Genomic DNA, 19,984 nt, shown 5'->3' on the forward strand with positions numbered 1-19,984 from the left:
CTCAGCACCGGGTCGAGTTCACAGCACCGGATCGAGTCCTCAGCACCGGATCGAGTCCTCAGCAGGGGATCGAGTCCTCAGCACCGGATCGAGTCCTCAGCACCGGATCGAGTCCTCAGCACCGGATCGAGTCCTCAGCATGGGATCGAGTCCTCAGCACTGGATCGAGTCCTCAGCACCGGATCGAGTTCATAGCACGGGATCGAGTCCTCAGCATGGGATCGAGTCCACAGCACGGGATCGACTTCACAGCACGGGATCGAGTCCTCAGCACGGGATCGAGTCCTCAGCACGGGATCGAGTCCTCAGCACCGGATCGAGTCCACAGCACTGGATTGAGTCCTCAGCACCGGATCGAGTCCTCAGCACCGGATCAAGTTCACAGCACGGGATCGAGTCCTCAGCACGGGATCGTGTTCTCAGCATGGGATCGAGTCCTCAGCACGGGATCGAGTCCTCAGCACGGGATCGAGTTCTCAGCACGGGATCGAGTCCTCAGCACCGGATCGAGTTCACAGCACGGGATCGAGTCCTCAGCACCGAATCAAGTCCTCAGCACGGGATCGAGTCCTCAACACGGGATCGAGTCCTCAGCACGGGATCGAGTTCACAGCACTGGATCGAGTCCTCAGCACGGGATCGAGTCCTCAGCACGGGATCGAGTCCTCAGCACGGGATCGAGTTCACAGCACGGGATCGAGTCCTCAGCACCGGATCGAGTCCTCAGCACGGGATCGAGTCCTCAGCACCGGATCGAGTCCTCAGCACCGGATCAAGTCCTCAGCACCGGATCGAGTCCTCAGCACGGGATCGAGTCCTCAGCACCGGATCGAGTTCATAGCACGGGATCGAGTCCTCAGCACCGGATCGAGTCCTCAGCACAGGATCGAGTCCTCAGCACGGGATCGAGTTCACATCACGGGATCGAGTCCTCAGCACGGGATCGAGTCCCCAGCACCGGATCGAGTTCACAGCACGGGATCGAGTCCTCAGCACGGGATCGAGTCCCCAGCACCAGATCGAGTCCTCAGCACGGGATCGAGTTCACAGCACCGGATCGAGTTCATAGCACGGGATCGAGTCCTCAGCACCGGGTCGAGTTCACAGCACCGGATCGAGTCCTCAGCACCGGATCGAGTCCTCAGCAGGGGATCGAGTCCTCAGCACCGGATCGAGTCCTCAGCAGGGGATCGAGTCCTCAGCACCGGATCGAGTCCTCAGCATGGGATCGAGTCCTCAGCACCGGATCGAGTCCTCAGCACGGGATCGAGTCCTCAGCAGGGGATCGAGTCCTCAGCACCGGATCGAGTCCTCAGCAGGGGATCGAGTCCTCAGCACCGGATCGAGTCCTCAGCACGGGATCGAGTCCTCAGCAGGGGATCGAGTCCTCAGCACCGGATCGAGTCCTCAGCAGGGGATCGAGTCCTCAGCACCGGATCGAGTTCACAGCACCGGATCGAGTCCTCAGCACCGGATCGAGTCCACAGCACGGGATCGACTTCACAGCACGGGATCGAGTCCTCAGCACGGGATCGAGTCCTCAGCACGGGATCGAGTCCTCAGCACCGGATCGAGTCCACAGCACCGGATTGAGTCCTCAGCACCGAATCAAGTTCACAGCACGGGATCGAGTCCTCAGCACCGGATCGAGTCCACAGCACCGGATCGAGTCCTCAGCACGGGATCGTGTTCTCAGCATGGGATCGAGTCCTCAGCACGGGATCGAGTCCTCAGCACGGGATCGAGTTCTCAGCACGGGAACGAGTCCTCAGCACCGGATCGAGTTCACAGCACGGGATCGAGTCCTCAGCACCGAATCAAGTCCTCAGCACGGGATCGAGTCCTCAGCACGGGATCGAGTCCTCAGCACGGGATCGAGTTCACAGCACTGGATCGAGTCCTCAGCACGGGATCGAGTCCTCAGCACGGGATCGAGTCCTCAGCACGGGATCGAGTTCACAGCACGGGATCGAGTCCTCAGCACCGGATCGAGTCCTCAGCACCGGATCGAGTTCACAGCACCGGATCGAGTTCACAGCACGGGATCGAGTTCACAGCACGGGATCGAGTCCTCAGCACGGGATCGAGTCCTCAGCACGGGATTGAGTCCTCAGCACCGGATCGAGTCCTCAGCACCGGATCAAGTTCACAGCACGGGATCGAGTCCTCAGCACGGGATCGAGTTCTCAGCACGGGATCGAGTCCTCAGCACCGGATCGAGTTCACAGCACGGGATCGAGTCCTCAGCACCGGATCGAGTTCACAGCACGGGATCGAGTTCACAGCATGGGATCGAGTCCTCAGCACCGAATCAAGTCCTCAGCACGGGATCGAGTCCTCAGCACCGGATCGAGTCCTCAGCATGGGATCGAGTCCTCAGCACGAGATCGAGTTCACAGCACTGGATCGAGTCCTCAGCACGGGATCGAGTCCTCAGCACGGGATCGAGTCCTCAGCACGGGATCGAGTTCACAGCACGGGATCGAGTCCTCAGCACCGGATCAAGTTCACAGCACGGGATCGAGTCCTCAGCACCGGATCGAGTCCTCAGCACGGGATCGAGTTCTCAGCACGGGATCGAGTCCTCAGCACCGGATCGAGTTCACAGCACGGGATCGAGTCCTCAGCACCGAATCAAGTCCTCAGCACGGGATCGAGTCCTCAGCACCGGATCGAGTCCTCAGCACGGGATCGAGTTCACAGCACCGGATCGAGTCCTCAGCATGGGATCGAGTCCTCAGCACGGGATCGAGTCCTCAGCACGGGATCGAGTTCACAGCACTGGATCGAGTCCTCAGCACGGGATCGAGTCCTCAGCACGGGATCGAGTCCTCAGCACGGGATCGAGTTCACAGCACGGGATCGAGTCCTCAGCACCGGATCGAGTCCTCAGCACCGGATCGAGTTCACAGCACGGGATCGAGTTCACAGCACGGGATCGAGTTCACCGCACGGGATCGAGTTCACAGCACGGGATCGAGTTCACAGCATGGGATCGAGTCCAGAGCACGGGATCGAGTCCTCAGCACGGGATCGAGTCCTCAGCACCGGATCGAGTCCTCAGCACCGGATCGAGTCCTCAGCATGGGATCGAGTCCTCAGCACCGGATCGAGTCCTCAGCACCGGATCGAGTCCTCAGCACGGGATCGAGTCCTCAGCACGGGATCGTGTTCACAGCACGGGATCGAGTCCTCAGCACCGGATCGAGTCCTCAGCACCGGATCAAGTTCACAGCACGGGATCGAGTCCTCAGCACGGGATCGAGTCCTCAGCACGGGATCGAGTCCTCATCACGGGATCGAGTCCTCAGCACGGGATCGTGTTCTCAGCACCGGATCGAGTCCTCAGCACGGGATCGTGTTCTCAGCACCGGATCGAGTCCTCAGCACGGGATCGAGTCCTCAGCACGGGATCGAGTCCTCAGCACGGGATCGAGTTCACAGCACTGGATCGAGTCCTCAGCACGGGATCGAGTCCTCAGCACGGGATCGAGTCCTCAGCACGGGATCGAGTTCACAGCACGGGATCGAGTCCTCAGCACCGGATCGAGTCCTCAGCACCGGATCGAGTTCACAGCACCGGATCGAGTTCACAGCACGGGATCGAGTTCACAGCACGGGATCGAGTTCACAGCACGGGATCGAGTTCACAGCACGGGAACGAGTCCTCAGCACCGGATCGAGTTCACAGCACGGGATCGAGTCCTCAGCACCGAATCAAGTCCTCAGCACGGGATCGAGTCCTCAGCACGGGATCGAGTCCTCAGCACGGGATCGAGTTCACAGCACTGGATCGAGTCCTCAGCACGGGATCGAGTCCTCAGCACGGGATCGAGTCCTCAGCACGGGATCGAGTTCACAGCACGGGATCGAGTCCTCAGCACCGGATCGAGTCCTCAGCACCGGATCGAGTTCACAGCACCGGATCGAGTTCACAGCACGGGATCGAGTTCACAGCACGGGATCGAGTCCTCAGCACGGGATCGAGTCCTCAGCACGGGATTGAGTCCTCAGCACCGGATCGAGTCCTCAGCACCGGATCAAGTTCACAGCACGGGATCGAGTCCTCAGCACGGGATCGAGTTCTCAGCACGGGATCGAGTCCTCAGCACCGGATCGAGTTCACAGCACGGGATCGAGTCCTCAGCACCGGATCGAGTTCACAGCACGGGATCGAGTTCACAGCATGGGATCGAGTCCTCAGCACCGAATCAAGTCCTCAGCACGGGATCGAGTCCTCAGCACCGGATCGAGTCCTCAGCATGGGATCGAGTCCTCAGCACGAGATCGAGTTCACAGCACTGGATCGAGTCCTCAGCACGGGATCGAGTCCTCAGCACGGGATCGAGTCCTCAGCACGGGATCGAGTTCACAGCACGGGATCGAGTCCTCAGCACCGGATCAAGTTCACAGCACGGGATCGAGTCCTCAGCACCGGATCGAGTCCTCAGCACGGGATCGAGTTCTCAGCACGGGATCGAGTCCTCAGCACCGGATCGAGTTCACAGCACGGGATCGAGTCCTCAGCACCGAATCAAGTCCTCAGCACGGGATCGAGTCCTCAGCACCGGATCGAGTCCTCAGCACGGGATCGAGTTCACAGCACCGGATCGAGTCCTCAGCATGGGATCGAGTCCTCAGCACGGGATCGAGTCCTCAGCACGGGATCGAGTTCACAGCACTGGATCGAGTCCTCAGCACGGGATCGAGTCCTCAGCACGGGATCGAGTCCTCAGCACGGGATCGAGTTCACAGCACGGGATCGAGTCCTCAGCACCGGATCGAGTCCTCAGCACCGGATCGAGTTCACAGCACGGGATCGAGTTCACAGCACGGGATCGAGTTCACCGCACGGGATCGAGTTCACAGCACGGGATCGAGTTCACAGCATGGGATCGAGTCCAGAGCACGGGATCGAGTCCTCAGCACGGGATCGAGTCCTCAGCACCGGATCGAGTCCTCAGCACCGGATCGAGTCCTCAGCATGGGATCGAGTCCTCAGCACCGGATCGAGTCCTCAGCACCGGATCGAGTCCTCAGCACGGGATCGAGTCCTCAGCACGGGATCGTGTTCACAGCACGGGATCGAGTCCTCAGCACCGGATCGAGTCCTCAGCACCGGATCAAGTTCACAGCACGGGATCGAGTCCTCAGCACGGGATCGAGTCCTCAGCACGGGATCGAGTCCTCATCACGGGATCGAGTCCTCAGCACGGGATCGTGTTCTCAGCACCGGATCGAGTCCTCAGCACGGGATCGTGTTCTCAGCACCGGATCGAGTCCTCAGCACGGGATCGAGTCCTCAGCACGGGATCGAGTCCTCAGCACGGGATCGAGTTCACAGCACTGGATCGAGTCCTCAGCACGGGATCGAGTCCTCAGCACGGGATCGAGTCCTCAGCACGGGATCGAGTTCACAGCACGGGATCGAGTCCTCAGCACCGGATCGAGTCCTCAGCACCGGATCGAGTTCACAGCACCGGATCGAGTTCACAGCACGGGATCGAGTTCACAGCACGGGATCGAGTTCACAGCACGGGATCGAGTTCACAGCATGGGATCGAGTCCAGAGCACGGGATCGAGTCCTCAGCACGGGATCGAGTCCTCAGCACCGGATCGAGTCCTCAGCACCGGATCGAGTCCTCAGCATGGGATCGAGTCCTCAGCACCGGATCGAGTCCTCAGCACCGGATCGAGTCCTCAGCACGGGATCGTGTTCACAGCACGGGATCGAGTCCTCAGCACCGGATCGAGTCCTCAGCACCGGATCAAGTTCACAGCACGGGATCGAGTCCTCAGCACGGGATCGAGTCCTCAGCACGGGATCGAGTCCTCAGCACGGGATCGAGTCCTCAGCACGGGATCGTGTTCTCAGCACCGGATCGAGTCCTCAGCACGGGATCGTGTTCTCAGCACGGGATCGAGTTCACAGCACGGGATCGAGTCCTCAGCACGGGATCGTGTTCTCAGCACCGGATCGAGTCCTCAGCATTCTGAAGAGGTCATAGTCCATGTAGCTACTAATGATATACTTAGGTAGGAAGAGTGACAAGGTTCTGCATAGTGAGTTCAGTTGGATGCTATATTGAAGGGCAGGACCTCCAGGGTTTTGATCTCAGGATTGTCAAATGCTGGTGAGGCCAAAAATAGGAAGATTATACAGTTTAGCACGTGGGTAAGGAGTTGGTGTGGGAGGGAGGGCAGAAGATTTTTGGATCATTGGACTCCCTTTCAGGGAAGGTGGGACCTGTACAGAAGAGATTATTTGCACCTGAAATGGAGGGTACTAATATCCCAGTGGGAAGATTTGCCATTACTGCACAGGGTGAGGAGGGGTGTTTAACTAGAGCTTCAGGGGGATGGGTACCAGAGTGTCAGAACAGTTAGTGGAGAGGTTGTGGAGGCAGATAAAATCAGACAAAATTAGGAATAAAAAGGTTGAGTGTGGTGTGACTTGTGTCCTGAGCTGCTAATGTTTCAATGCAGGAAGTACTGTAGCAAGGGCAGATGAGAGGCCATGGATCAACACACTGTTGCCATTAGTGAGACCTGATTGCAGGAGGGGCAGGACTGGCAGCTCAGTGTTCTGGGGCTCTGTCAGTTTAGATGCGACAGAACAGGAGGAGGGGTGGCGTTACTAGTCAGGGAAAAATCATGGCAGTGCTCAGGATAGCTGGAGGACTCATCTAACGAGGCATTATGGGTGAAGCTGAGTAATAAGGAAGGTATAACCATGTTAATGGGGCTATATTACAGACCACCCAACAGTCTGAGGGATTTAGAAGATCAAATTTGAAGAGAGTTTGCAGATTGTTGTGAGAAATATAAAGTTATTAAAGTGTGTGATCTTAACTTTCCACATATTGATTGGGTCTCCCATAGTGTAAAAGGACTAGATGGGATAGAATTTGTTAAATGTGTTTTCTTTATCAGTACATAGAAGTCGCAATGAGAGGGTATGCGATACTTGATCTGCTATTAAGGAATGAGACAGAGCAGGTGACTGAAGTTTGTGGAGGGGAACTCTTTGCATTCAGTGACCACAATATTGTTAGGTTCAAAGTAAATATGCAAAAAGACAGGTCTGGTCTGTGGGTTGAGATTCTAAATTGGAGGAAGGCCAACTTTGATGGTGTCAGGGATGATCTGGCAAGTGTGGATTGGGACGGGCTGCTTTCTGGCAAAGGTGTTCTTGGTAAGTGGGAGGCCTTCAAAGTGAAATTTTGAGGGTACAAAGCTTGTGTGTGCCTGTCAGAATAAAAGGTAAAGACAACAGGTGTTGGGAACCTTGGTTTTCAAGAGATATTGAGACCCTAGTTAAGAGAAAAAGGAGCTGCCTGGCAGGTATACGCAGGTAAACAACAAATGAGGTGCTTATGGAGTATAAAAATTGCGAGACAACATTTAAAAAAGAAATCATAAGGTTGCCCCCGCAGACAAAGTGAAGGAGAATCCCAAGGGATTCTACAGATACGTTAAGAACAAAAGGACTGCAAGGGACAAAATTGGTCCTGTGAAAGAACAGAATGATAATCCATGCATGGAACCAAAAGTGATGAGGGAGATCTTAAAAGCATTTTTTGCATCTGTATTTATTCAGGAGACAGGCACAGAGTCTACATAAGTGAGGCAAAGCAGCATCAACTTCCTAGACTTTAGACAGATTACAGAGGAGGAGGTGTTTGCTGTTTTGAGGCAAAGTAGGGCAGATAAATCCCCAGGGCCTGACAAGGTGTTCCCTTGGACCCTACAGAAGGCAAGTGCAGAAACTGCCAGGATCTTAAGAGATATTTAAATCACCCTTAGTGACAGGTGAGGTGCCAGAGGATTGGAGGGTAGCCAGTGTTGTTCCACTGTTGAAGAAAGGCTCTAAACAGAAACCAGGGAATGATAGGCCGGTGAGCCTGGCATGAGTAGTGGGAAAGTTATTGGAAGTTATTCCAAGGGACTGGATATATGAGTATTTGGATAGACAGGGACTGATTAGGGATATCAGCATGGCTTTGTGTGTGGTAGGTGTATCTAACCAATCTTTTAGAGTTTTTTGAAGAAGTTACCAGGAAAGTTGATGAAGGCAAGACAGTGGATGTTGTCTACATGGACTTTAATAAGGCATTTGACAAGGTTCCGCGTGTTCGGTCGCTCGGCATTCAGGATGAGGTAGTAAATTGGATTAGACATGGGCTTTGTGGGAGAAACCATAGAGTGATAGTAGAGAGTTGCCTCTCTTTCTGGAGGCCTGTGACTTGTGGTAATGGGTCCATTATTGTTTGTCGTCTATATCAGTGATCTGGATGATATTGTGGTTAACATTGTGGATCACATTTGCGGATAACACCAAGATTGGGGATGTAGTGGACAGCAAGAAAGACTATTGTGGTTTGCAGGGGGATCCGCATCAGCTAGAAAAATGGCTAGAAAATGGCAAATGGAATTTAATGCAGACAAGGGAGAGGTTTTGCACTTTGGAAGGAGCAACCGGAGTGGGTCTTACACAGTGAATGGTAGAGTACTTAGGAGTGCAGTAGAACAAGAGGATCTGGAAATACAGGTCCATAATTCATTGAGAGTGGCATCACATGTAAATAGGGTTGTAAAGAATGCTTTTGGCACGTTGGCCTTCTTAACTCAATGTAATGAATACAGGAGTTGGTATGTTATGTAGAAATTGTATAAGATCGGTGAGGCCTAATTTGGAGTATTGCGTACAGTTTTGATCACCTACCTACAGGAAAGATGTAAACAAAATTGAAAGAAAATTTGCATAGATGTTGCTGGAACTGGAGAACCTGAGTTATAGGGAAAATTGAATAGGTTATTTCTTGGAACATAGAAGGTTGAGAGGAGATTTGACAGAGGTATACAAAACTATGAGGGGTAGGGTTAGTGTAAATGCAAGCAGGCTTTTTCCACTGGAGTTTGGTGGGACTACAACCAGAGGTCATGGGTTAAAGATGAAATGTGAGAAGTTTAAGGAGAACATGAGGGGAAACTTCTTCACTCTGAGGGTTGTTTGACTGTGGAATGAGCTACCAGAGAACATGGTGCATGCAAGCTCAATTTCAACATTTAAGGAAAGTTTGGATAGGTACATGGATGGTAGGGTTATAGAAAGCTATGGTCCTGGTGTAGGTTGATGGGAGTAGGCAGTTTAAATGGTTTTGGCACAGACTAGACGGACTGAGGGACCTGTATATATGTTGTACTTTTCGATGAGATACCTGGAATGTTCCCAACCATCTCTGGTTTTGTTTCAGAATTCCAGATGTGGAGAGCATCAGCCGTGATGGGCAGGGCTGTACTCACCATTTCCACTCATGGGCATCGATATTTCCATACCAGGCTGTAATACAACCAGTCAGGGTATTCTCCACTGTGTATCTACAGAAGTTTTTCAAAGTTTTGATGACATGCCAAACCTACACAAACTTCTAAGAAGCAGGGCATAGATCCATGTGATGGCACATACGTTCAAAGTAAATTCGTTACTGAAGTACATACATGTCATCATATACAATCCTGAGATTCATTTGCTCATGAGTAATCACAATAAGGCAAGAAAAACAATAGAATCAATTGGGACAAAATTGGTCCTGTGAAAGAACAGAATGATAATCCATGCATGGAACCAAAAGTGATGAGGGAGATCTTAAAAGCATTTTTTGCATCTGTATTTATTCAGGAGACAGGCACAGAGTCTACATAAGTGAGGCAAAGCGGCATCAACTTCCTAGACTTTAGACAGATTACAGAGGAGGAGGTGTTTGCTGTTTTGAGGCAAAGTAGGGCAGATAAATCCCCAGGGCCTGACAAGGTGTTCCCTTGGACCCTACAGAAGGCAAGTGCAGAAACTGCCAGGATCTTAAGAGATATTTAAATCACCCTTAGCGACAGGTGAGGTGCTTGGCTGCACCCAACAGAATGGGCAACAACCAATCTGCAAAAAAAGACGACTGCGCAAAGACAAGAAGAAAAAGTAACATAATAATGAATAAGCACTGTATTGAGAACATGAGATGAGCAGTCCCTAAAGATGAGTCCATAGGTTGTGGGAATAGTTCAGTGATGGGGCAAGTGAAGTTATTCTCTCTGACTCAAAAGCCTAATAGTTGAGAGGGTAATAACTGTTCCTGAACTTGAACCAGGGCAGCTATGTTGACACCAAAGAACTTAATGCTACTGAACCTCACCATCTCTGATCCTGTAGTAAGGACTGGAGGGCTGCACCAGTCCCGTTCCCATCACTGCTGTGCAGACCAGCCCTGTCTAGCCTTTGCCAGAGCCCTCTGCCTAGCCTTTGCCAGAGCCCTCTGCCTCTGCTCCAGGAAGTCATGCCTTCCAGCGGTGTATGAGTCTGTGGCTGTTGCTCTGTGATCTGTCTTGTTACCCACTGTAGCAGCTTCGTGCTTCTGTGTTGTTCAGATGGTTTACTGTGCTCTCTTCCGGTCTTCCCACTACAGGAAGGATGTGGATATCATAGAGAGGGTGCAGAGGAGATTTACAAGTACGTTGCCTGGATTGGAGAGCATGCCTTCGGTTGAGTGAACTCTGCCTTTTCTCCATGGAGCGATGGAGGATGAGAAGTGACCTGATAGAGGTGTATAAGATGATAAGAGGCATTGATCATGTGGATAGTCAGAGGCTTTTTCACAGGGTTGAAATGGCTAACACGAGAGGGCATAGTTTTAAAGTGCTTGGAAATAGGTACTGTGGGGATGTCAGAGGTAAATTTTTCACATAGAGAGTTCTACAATAGGGTCTTTAAAGACCCTCTTAGATAGGTACATGGAGCTTAGAAAAATAGGGCTATGCAGTAGGAAAATACTAGGCAGCTTCTAGAGTAAGTTACATAGTCAGCACAACATTGTGGGCTGAAGGGCCTGTAATGTGCTGTAGATTTTCTTAAAAGACATCTCTTCACTGGTGGTATTTGAAAAAAAGTTGATAGCTTGGATGGGCCTTATGGCAGCAACATCCAGTGGGGCTGAAGGGCCTTGAGCCTTGCTAGGGATTCAATAAGATTCTACATGGGTTGACAGGGTGGTGAAGAAGGTGCATGGTCCGTCCGCCTTTGTGGAAAGTTTCAGTGAGAGATTTTCAGACTACAATGACTGAGAAAGATGCAGGTAATACAGAGGCCAAAGAGCCAGACTTTGTTTGATCTGGAGACTACAAGGGTGGAAAAAATTACAGGAGTAGGGGCAACAAAGTTACAGAGGAATTTGTAGATGGAAGGAAATTAGACTGCCACAATATGGAGCCAGTAAAGCCCAAGGGTAATAAATGAGTTCCTGGGTATCTCTGAGGATCTATCCTGGGACCAACATACTGATGCAATTACAAATAAGGCACTACAGTGATTATATTTTATTAGGAGTTTGATGAGAATTGGCATGGTACAAAAGACTCTTGCAAATTTCTACAGGTGTACTGCGGAGAACACGCTGTCCAGTTGCTTCACTGTCTGGTATGGAGGGGACCACTGCAGAGGATTAGAAAAAGTCACAGGAGGTTCTAAACTCAGCCAGCTCCATCATGGGCAACTGCCTCCCTAGCACTGAGGACATCTTCAAAAAGTGGTACCTAAAAAAGGTGGCATCCATCATTAAGGATCCCATCACCGAGAACATGTCCTCTTCTCATTGCTACCATCAGGGAGGAAGTACAAGAGCCTGAAGCCTCACACACAAAGTTTCAGGAACAGCTCCTTCCCCTCCTCAGTCAATGTTATGAATGGACAATGAACTCATGTACGCTACCTGAGTGTTTCTTTCCTCTCTTTTGCACTACATAATTTAATTCAATTATATGTCATCATGGTCATTGTGTGCCATATTGTATGACAGGGGTCTATTTGAGCAATTTTTTCTGCGGAAGTGGTTTGCCATGGCCTTCTTCTGGGCAGTGTCTTCTGGGCCTTCTGGGCCTTCTGGGCAGTGTCTTCTGGGCCTTCTTCTGGGCAGTGTCTTTACAAGATGGGTGACCCCAGCCATTGTCACTACTCATCAGAGATTGTCTGCCTGGCGTCAGTGGCCACATAAACAGGGCTTGTGATATTCACCAGCTTCTCAAATAGCCAGGGAATTGATTCGAGGGCCACAAAGTAATACTGCAGATCTATAAACCTCCAGTTAGACCGCACTTGGAGAATTGTGTTCAGTTTTGGTCTACTCATTACTAGAAAGACGTAGAAGCTTTGGAGAGAATGCTGAGGAGTTTTACCAGGAAACTGCCTAGTTGAGTGAGCTAGGACCTTCTCTTTGGAGTGCAAGAGGATGAGAGGTGGCTTGATAGAGGAGTACAAGATGATAGAGGCATCTCTTCCCAGGGTGGACAGCCAGAGGCATCTCTTCCCAGGGTGGACAGCCAGAGGCATCTCTTCCCAGGGTGGAAACGGCTAATATAAGGGGGTATAATTTTAAGGTGTTTGGAGGAAAGTACAGGAGGGATGTCAGAGGTAAGTTTTTTCCCCCAGAGAGCGGTGGGTGTGGGAATACACTGCCAGGGCAGATACAGTAGGGGTTTAAGTGAACCGACAGGCAGAAAGGAAACGGGAGAGTTAGGTTGCAGTGAAGCCTGAAGTTGATGTTGGGGTAGTTTACAAGGTCGTGGGCCGAAGGCCTGTAAGGAACAAAAACTAAACAAAGTGCTTTTTTGTGCAGTGGTCATCATTTTGCCAAACTGCAGTGATGTGGATTTTACCGATTGCTTCAAGAACCAAATGGCTGCGGGGCGTGAGCTCGAATCCCCCCGACTCACTTTTACCAAGGTCTCACACACACTTACACGTACGTTATCAGTCGGCAACGAAATAATACTTTCTCTAACGCATTGGAGTTTAAAGGACCACCCCACCCCCCTGATCAATTAGCGCTAGCGTTTAACGAGGGGCGGAGGCAGGCGGCCGCGGCTGTCCGGCACGGCGAGGGTTAAGCGGTAGCGCGGAAGGTGTGGGACATTCACACTGGTCGCGGAGAGAGGAAGGAAACTGGGGACCGCGGCGCTAGGTCAGAGAGCACTTCACAAAACCAGAGCAGGAGCTGCCGGGCAAGTTGGCTGTAAGGAATCGAGGGGAGCGAGGGCGGGGATGTGACTGGCCGACAGGAGGTCCCGCCGGCATTCGGAGCCACTCTACCCCGGCCGATTTCCTCTGCTGACTTCGGCTCGCAAGTCGCTTGAGGGAGCGGGACACGACGTTTCCGGCGACTGCACGCTATATTAATAATTATAAATCAGATATTTGTTCACCGGGAGGTGAGTCCTGGAGAGCGAGTTAACGCCCCCGCCGCGGCGCTGCTTAAATTTCGCGTTTTTGATTTGCAAATTATTCCCGCGGGTAGAGAGCGGCAATAGTCTGTGTCAGAAAATGAAAATATTTGGAGAGGATTGAGACGGGCACCTGACATCAGAGTTCTGAGTCGGGGTATCCCGGGTTCGTTGCGCGGCGCTGGGGGAAGAACAGGTTACGGGGGAGGGGGAGGAAGTGTCATTGTTTTGTGAGCCAGTATGGACTCGGCAGGCTGTAGAGTCATTGGGAAAGGTTGTCCGGACTTCGGAGATTTGTCCGCGACGTGGGCCTGCCTGGGTGGCTCTCGGGGAGGTCACGGACCCTCCCGCAGGTGGGACTGGACACTGGCCGGAGGGGCACCTCCAGATCGGACCGAACTGTTCAGAAACTCCTATTGTAATTTGTAACGTGTCAGTATTGCGCTACACTGCTGCCACTTAACAACACATTTCACGGCAGATGTCAGCGATAATGAACCTCATTTGGAGCTCGAACAAAGCAAAACTACTCACAGAGAGACGCTGCTGACAACAATAAGGTGCAAGGTGGTACAGAGGTAGATTCCGTAATCTTCAGGGTCCTGTGTGAATACCTGAGTGGTCACTGGAGAGAGGTACTGGTAGACATGAGGCTGTCTCAACTCAATAAAATATCACAAATAAGCTGACAGCCTTTGTGTGTGTGTGGGGGGGGGGGGACCCAACACCACATGACATTTTGTATACTAAAGATCAAAGAAAAATTAAGGACAATCCAAGCAATTCCACATTTACAATGCTTCCTTTGAACTACATGTCACACTTTCAAATGCCTGGATCTTCCCACCATCATACCTTTCTGTTCCCACCGAGTAAAACATTTAAATCAGCGGGTCTCTCTTTCCAATTAACTTGGTTCTTAGGAATCCATTGTTCAGAGCTGCAGTTTAGATTTAGTCCACAGTTCATTTTCAGATCTGAAGGCTAGAGGCTGAACTCAGTTAAGGTTATTTGCTACATGTGCTAACCTCAAAAATCGCTCCATCGCTACACTGCCTGGGAAGGAGTCAAGGGATATGGGGAGAAGGCAGGAACGGGGTACTGATTGTGGATGATCAGCCACGATCACATTGAATGGTGGTGCTGGCTCGAGGGGCCGAATGGCCTGCTCCTGCACCTACTGTCTGTTGAGTTCCCAAGACCTCATCCTCTGCTCGGTTTTCAGTGGGGACCTTCCCCTGACCTCTGCAGGTCCATAAACCCGTAGGATACCGAAGCAGAATTGGCCCGTTTATTCTCCGCCATTCAATCGTATCTGATTTCTTTTTTCTACCCCAGTCTTCCTCTTAACACTCCTTACCAATTAGTAGCCTATCAACTGCTGCCTTAAATACACCCGGTGACTTGGCCTCCTCAGCCGCTGTTCCCTGTAAGCTCTGCCAGCGCGAAGCCGCACGGTAACGGCAATGCCACCGCGCATGTAGCCTTTGTTGCTCTGTGGCTGGAACTGGGCACAGCCAGGAGAGGCTTACGGACTGAGAAAGATATTCTTTTTATGTAACAACAACACACACAAAGTGCCGGTGGAACACAGCAGGCCAGGCAGCATCTATAGGGAGAAGCTCTGTCGACGTTTCGGGCCGAGACCCTTCGTCAGGACTATGTTTCAATTAGTGACATCAGAAGTAGGTGATTTTCAATTTTCATTCTAAATATTCATAGTTTGCATTTTATATATATAATATAAAACTTCAAGTGCCACGCAGGCCACTTAAAAGTTTCCTGCTCTGAGCAACTGTTGATCCTCACCGACTTCAAGGGAACGTTGCTCACAGCCGATTGTGGTGATGAATTCCACACTTCCATCACCCTCAGGCTGAAGAAATTCCTCCTCAACTCAGTGGATAGCCAGAGACATTTTGTTAGAGTGGAAAAGAGGGGGCATAATTTTAAGGTGATCGGAGGAAAGTATAGGGGAATGTGTACCTCTGAAAGTGGTGGGTACAATGGTATATGCTGCCAGGGATGGTGAGTGAGGCAGATACATTGGAGACATTTAAGAAACCTAGATGAGGAAATGGAAGATGGAAAAATGGAGGGCTTTGTAGGAGGGTAGTGTTAGATTCAACATAGGAAGTTGGTAGGTTGGCACAACGTTGTGGGCTGATAGGCCTGTTCTACCTTTTAACTGAGACATCGACTATTAAACTGCACTGTCATTTACCATGAGAATGGTTGGTCCAATTGCCGTCTCAAATCTGCATTCCCTCCTGGCTCCGATGTTTTATTCTCCTGCTTATTAAATATCATCCACGTTCTGCCACAAACACCAAACTTCCACTCATTTTGAGGAAGAGAACTGCAATGACTCACTCTCCCCCAAAAGAGAAAGATTATTATGTGAGGGCCCTCCATTGGGCAGGGTCGCTCATGGACGTGGCATCCTGGCACTCCAAAGTACAGGGCAGGGCGACATGGAGAGCGAGCTGTTGCCCAATCCAAAGGAAAGGCAGAGACGGATACAGTTTGGCAGCAGCAGTTGCTAGTCAGCGTTGAACTCCACGTAGGACTGCCTTCGGGATGCCGGCCTGCAGATCTTTCCTTTGGGTTTACTCCCGATGCTTCCTCGTGAGTGGGTAGAGCAAAAGTTTGAGATCAGAGTTTTCCTTCTCCTAGATGAGCTGCCAGCCACATTTGACGAGCTTCATCTGCCCAAAACAACAGGTTTTGAGGTGCCAGTAACCCGCCTTTACCCCTTCTTCAGTCCTGCCCAGTTTAGTAGCTAAGCCCCAAGTGAAGGTCAGAAGTTGCACTTGATGGTCAGAGACGATTTGAGATGCACACCATTGGGAGCTTATCCCCACTACCCCCTCCCCCAGCCATGGCAGCCCGAAGGAACCCTATTACTGATCTATCAAATGGGTACCCCTAGATTCCACAGGGAAACACTGTCGCGACACTCCTCAGCAACACGCATGTTTCAGTCTAGTCCGACAAGAAAGACTGTTGGCCTCACAATCTACCTCTGTATGGCATTATACCTTATTGTTTACCTGCACTGCACTTTCTCCGTGACTGTTTCTTTTTATTCAGCATTGTTTTCATTTCACCTTGTTCTACACTATGCACTATGTAATATTTTGATCTGTATGGGGTTGAGTGGGATCCAGGATCAGCAATGATGGAATGGTGGAGCAGACTTGATGGGCTGAATGGCCTAATTCTGTTCCTATGTCTTATGGTCTAACAATGTGCAAGATGAGCTTCTTGCTGTATCTCAGTATATGCGACAATAATAAACCAATTATAATTCTTATTTTTCTAACGCCAGTGAATCTGAGCTCAGTTAGTCCAACCTTTCCTCATAAGATAACCTGCCCATTTGCAGGTGTCAGTGTAGGTAACTTTCCTTGAACTGTTTATAAATTGGTAAATTCTTCATTAAATAAGAAGACTGATTATTTTATTTGGAGATACATCATGGTTCCCAACCCTTCCAGCTCAAAGAGTCCACACTGCCCCAGTTACACCCATGTGAGCGATTAACATGAGTCTTTGGAAAGCTGCAGGAAACCCACAGAGACAAGGGGGAATGGTGTACAGTACGTACTTGTACTGATGATGCAAAACAACAAATTTCATGACACTGGCGCCCGTGAAATTTGTTGCATCATCAGGACAGTGCAATACCTAAAAAAAAAACCTAAAAATTACGATATGCTGCAAAAAGACGGGGAATAAAAGTCATGAGGAAGTGTTCATGAATTCATTGTCCATTCATAAATCTGTTGGTGGAGGGGAAGGAGCTGTTTCCTGAAACGCTGAGTGGCTCCTGTACGTCCTCCTTGATGGTAACAGTGAGAAGAAGGCACGTTCTGGGTGATGGGATCCTTAATGACAGATGCCACCTTTTTGAGGCATCACCTTTTGAAGATGTCTTTGATGCTGGGGAGGCCGGTGACCACGATGGAGTTGCTTACTCTTTATAGACAGCGGCAGGAACTGAACTCTGCACACTGCATGATGGGAACGGCTACGCCTTGAGTCCAGGCAGGCCTGTAAATTTCCTCGAGGGCATGGCTGATTAGTAGAATCTGGGGCAGTTGATGAGAATGTGAGATTAATGTAGGATTGTTGCAAATAGGTGTTTGGAAAGTGAGAGGAAACTGGAACACCTGGAGGAAACCCACTGATTCATGCGGAGAAACTCCTTACAGATGGCGGCGGGCATTGAACCGGGGAACCTAGTGCTGTGATAGCGTTACGCTAGCCGCTAAGATAACGTGCCACCCCAGTACTACCTATAGTCCTCCAGCTGTGACCTTATCAATGGCCTCCGCAACTGAAGCATTACCTCCCTACATTTGTTCTTCATTCTCCCACAACACTCTTCACTCTCCAAGTCACTTGTGAATCATGTGCCAAGCCAGGACACCCTGACCCCTCTTAGCAGAGCTCTCATCTTTCGCACTCCCTCCAAAGCCTTCAGTTCTCCCTGCAGTCTGTACTAGCTGGAGTTTAGAAGAATGATGGGGGAAGCCTATTGAACATTGAAAGGCCTAGATAGAGTGGATGTGGAGAGGAAGTTTCCTATAGTCGGGAAGTCTAGGACCAGAGGACACAGACAGAGTGGATGTGGAGAGGATGTTTCCTATGATGGGGGAGTCTAGGACCAGAGGACACAGATAGAGTGGATGTGGAGAGGAAGTTTCCTATAGTGGGGGAGTCTAGGACCAGAGGACACAGATAGAGTGGATGTGGAGAGGATGTTTCCTATAGTGGGGGAGTCTAGGACCAGAGGACACAGATAGAGTGGATGTGGAGAGGATGTTTCCAATAGTGGGGGAGCCTAGGACCAGAGGACACAGACAGAGTGGATGTGGAGAGGATGTTTCCAATAGTGGGGAGCCTAGGACCAGAGGACACAGATAGAGTGGATGTGGAGAGGATGTTTCCAATAGTGGGGGAGTCTAGGACCAGAGGACACAGATAGAGTGGATGTGGAGAGGATGTTTCCAATAGTGGGAGAGTCTAGGACCAGAGGGGACAGCCTCAGAATTCATGGACGTCCCTTTAGAACAGAGAAGAGGAGGAACCTCTTTAGCCAGAGCATAGTGAGCCTGTGGAATTCATTGTGACAGACGACCGTGGAGACCTGTAGATGTCTCATCTCCTCTCTCTTGTTCTCTTTCCCGCCTGTGCTCTCTAGTTAATGTGCTGCCAACTCACACACAGCAAGGTGATGGTGACCAGATTATTTGCATTCTTGGTGACTCAGGAAGTGGAAATACCATACAAATCTCCCTGTTTATTGAAAGATTCAAGATTGCTTAATGTCATTTCCAGTACACAAGTGGAAAGGAGAACAAAATAATCATTATTCCAGATCTGGCACAAAAAAACCACAATAATAATAAAGCAAAATAAATATAAATTTGAGATGTATACATCGATTCTATGTCCATAAAGTGACACTGGTTTGTACATAAGGTGACTGCTGCTTTGCCATGTCGGAGCACTAACGTTTCCAGATGAGCTATGCTCGCTTTGACCGTCAGAACATGGAGAAACATCCCCGATGATCCTGTGATCTCAGTCTCTGGAGCTGGCGTGCGAGTGTCCTTCAGAAGGGTGAATCCATGGAAAGCATCTGGACTGGACAAGGTAGCTGGTCACGTACTGAGATCTTTAACCTCAAGTTATCCCAGTGCCCAAGAAGAGCATGGTCACCTTCCTCGATGACTATTGCCCGGTTGCACTTACATCGACTGTGATGAATGTTTTGAGAGATTGATGATGAAGCGTATCAGCTTTGCCAGAGAGGTGACTTGGATCTGTTCCAGTTTGCCGACAAAAGCAACCGGTCCACTGCAGATTCCATCTGATTGGCTCTTCACTCAATCCTGGAACACCAGGGCAGCAAAGATGCATGTATCAGGATGCTCTCTATTGACTGCAGCTCAGCATTCAATACCATCATCTCAAAACTAATCAATAAGTTCCAAGATCTCAATACCTCCTTGTGCGATTAGTTTGTGGATTTCCTTACTTGTAAACCCTAGTCAGTTTGAATTGGCAACATCTCCTCCATGAACGCCAGTGCACCTCAAGGCTGGGTACTTACCCACCTGCTCTACTCGCTTTACACCTATGACTGTGTGGCTAAGCACAGCTCCAACACCACGTACAAGTTTGCTGACCACACCGCCGTTGGGGGCTGAATCAAAGGAGGTGACAAATCAGCATACAGTAGGAAGACTGAAAATTTAGCTGAGTGGTGTCATAACAACAACCTCTATCTCAATGTCAGCAAGACCAAGGAGCTGGTTACGGACTTCAGGAGAGGGAAACCGGAGGTCCATAAGCCAGTTCTTATTGGAGAATCAAGGTTGGAGGAGGTTAGCAACTTTAAGTTCCTGGGTGTTGTTATTTCAGAGGGCTTGCCCTGGGTCTTTCACTAGTCCTGTTAGATTTACTATTCTATAGACTTTCTGAGTATGCCCACAAGAAAATTGAATCTCTGGGTTGTGTATGGTAACATATATGTTTACTTTGATAATAAAATTTACCTTGAACTTTGGGAAATAATTAAGTAGTGGTGGAGTTAATAGGTGGAGGTGTTGATCAGCCTTACTGCTCGGGGAAGAAAATTGCTTTTGAGTTTGGTGGTCCTGGCATGGATGCTATGTTGCTTTCTCCCTGATGGGGGTGGAACAT

The 19,984-nt window shown here is 50.4% G+C and overlaps 1 protein-coding gene across 3 annotated transcripts in view; it reads left to right on the top strand.

Moving 5' to 3' along the window:
• Window positions 1–19,984, top strand: part of fes (FES proto-oncogene, tyrosine kinase) — a 118,521-nt gene that overhangs the window by 13,877 nt on the left and 84,660 nt on the right. For 2 of the 3 annotated variants that reach the window (XM_059945912.1, XM_059945911.1), the window contains exon 1: window positions 12,949–13,255. The exons of the other annotated variant lie outside the window; for it this stretch is intronic. The gene's annotated coding sequence lies outside the window, so the exon portion shown is untranslated. Of the gene's footprint in view, window positions 1–12,948; window positions 13,256–19,984 lie in introns of those variants that run through there. 3 annotated transcript variants of the gene reach the window in all.

The sequence above is a fragment of the Hypanus sabinus genome, chromosome 21 (assembly GCF_030144855.1).
Source record: "Hypanus sabinus isolate sHypSab1 chromosome 21, sHypSab1.hap1, whole genome shotgun sequence".
NCBI lineage: Eukaryota > Metazoa > Chordata > Chondrichthyes > Myliobatiformes > Dasyatidae > Hypanus > Hypanus sabinus.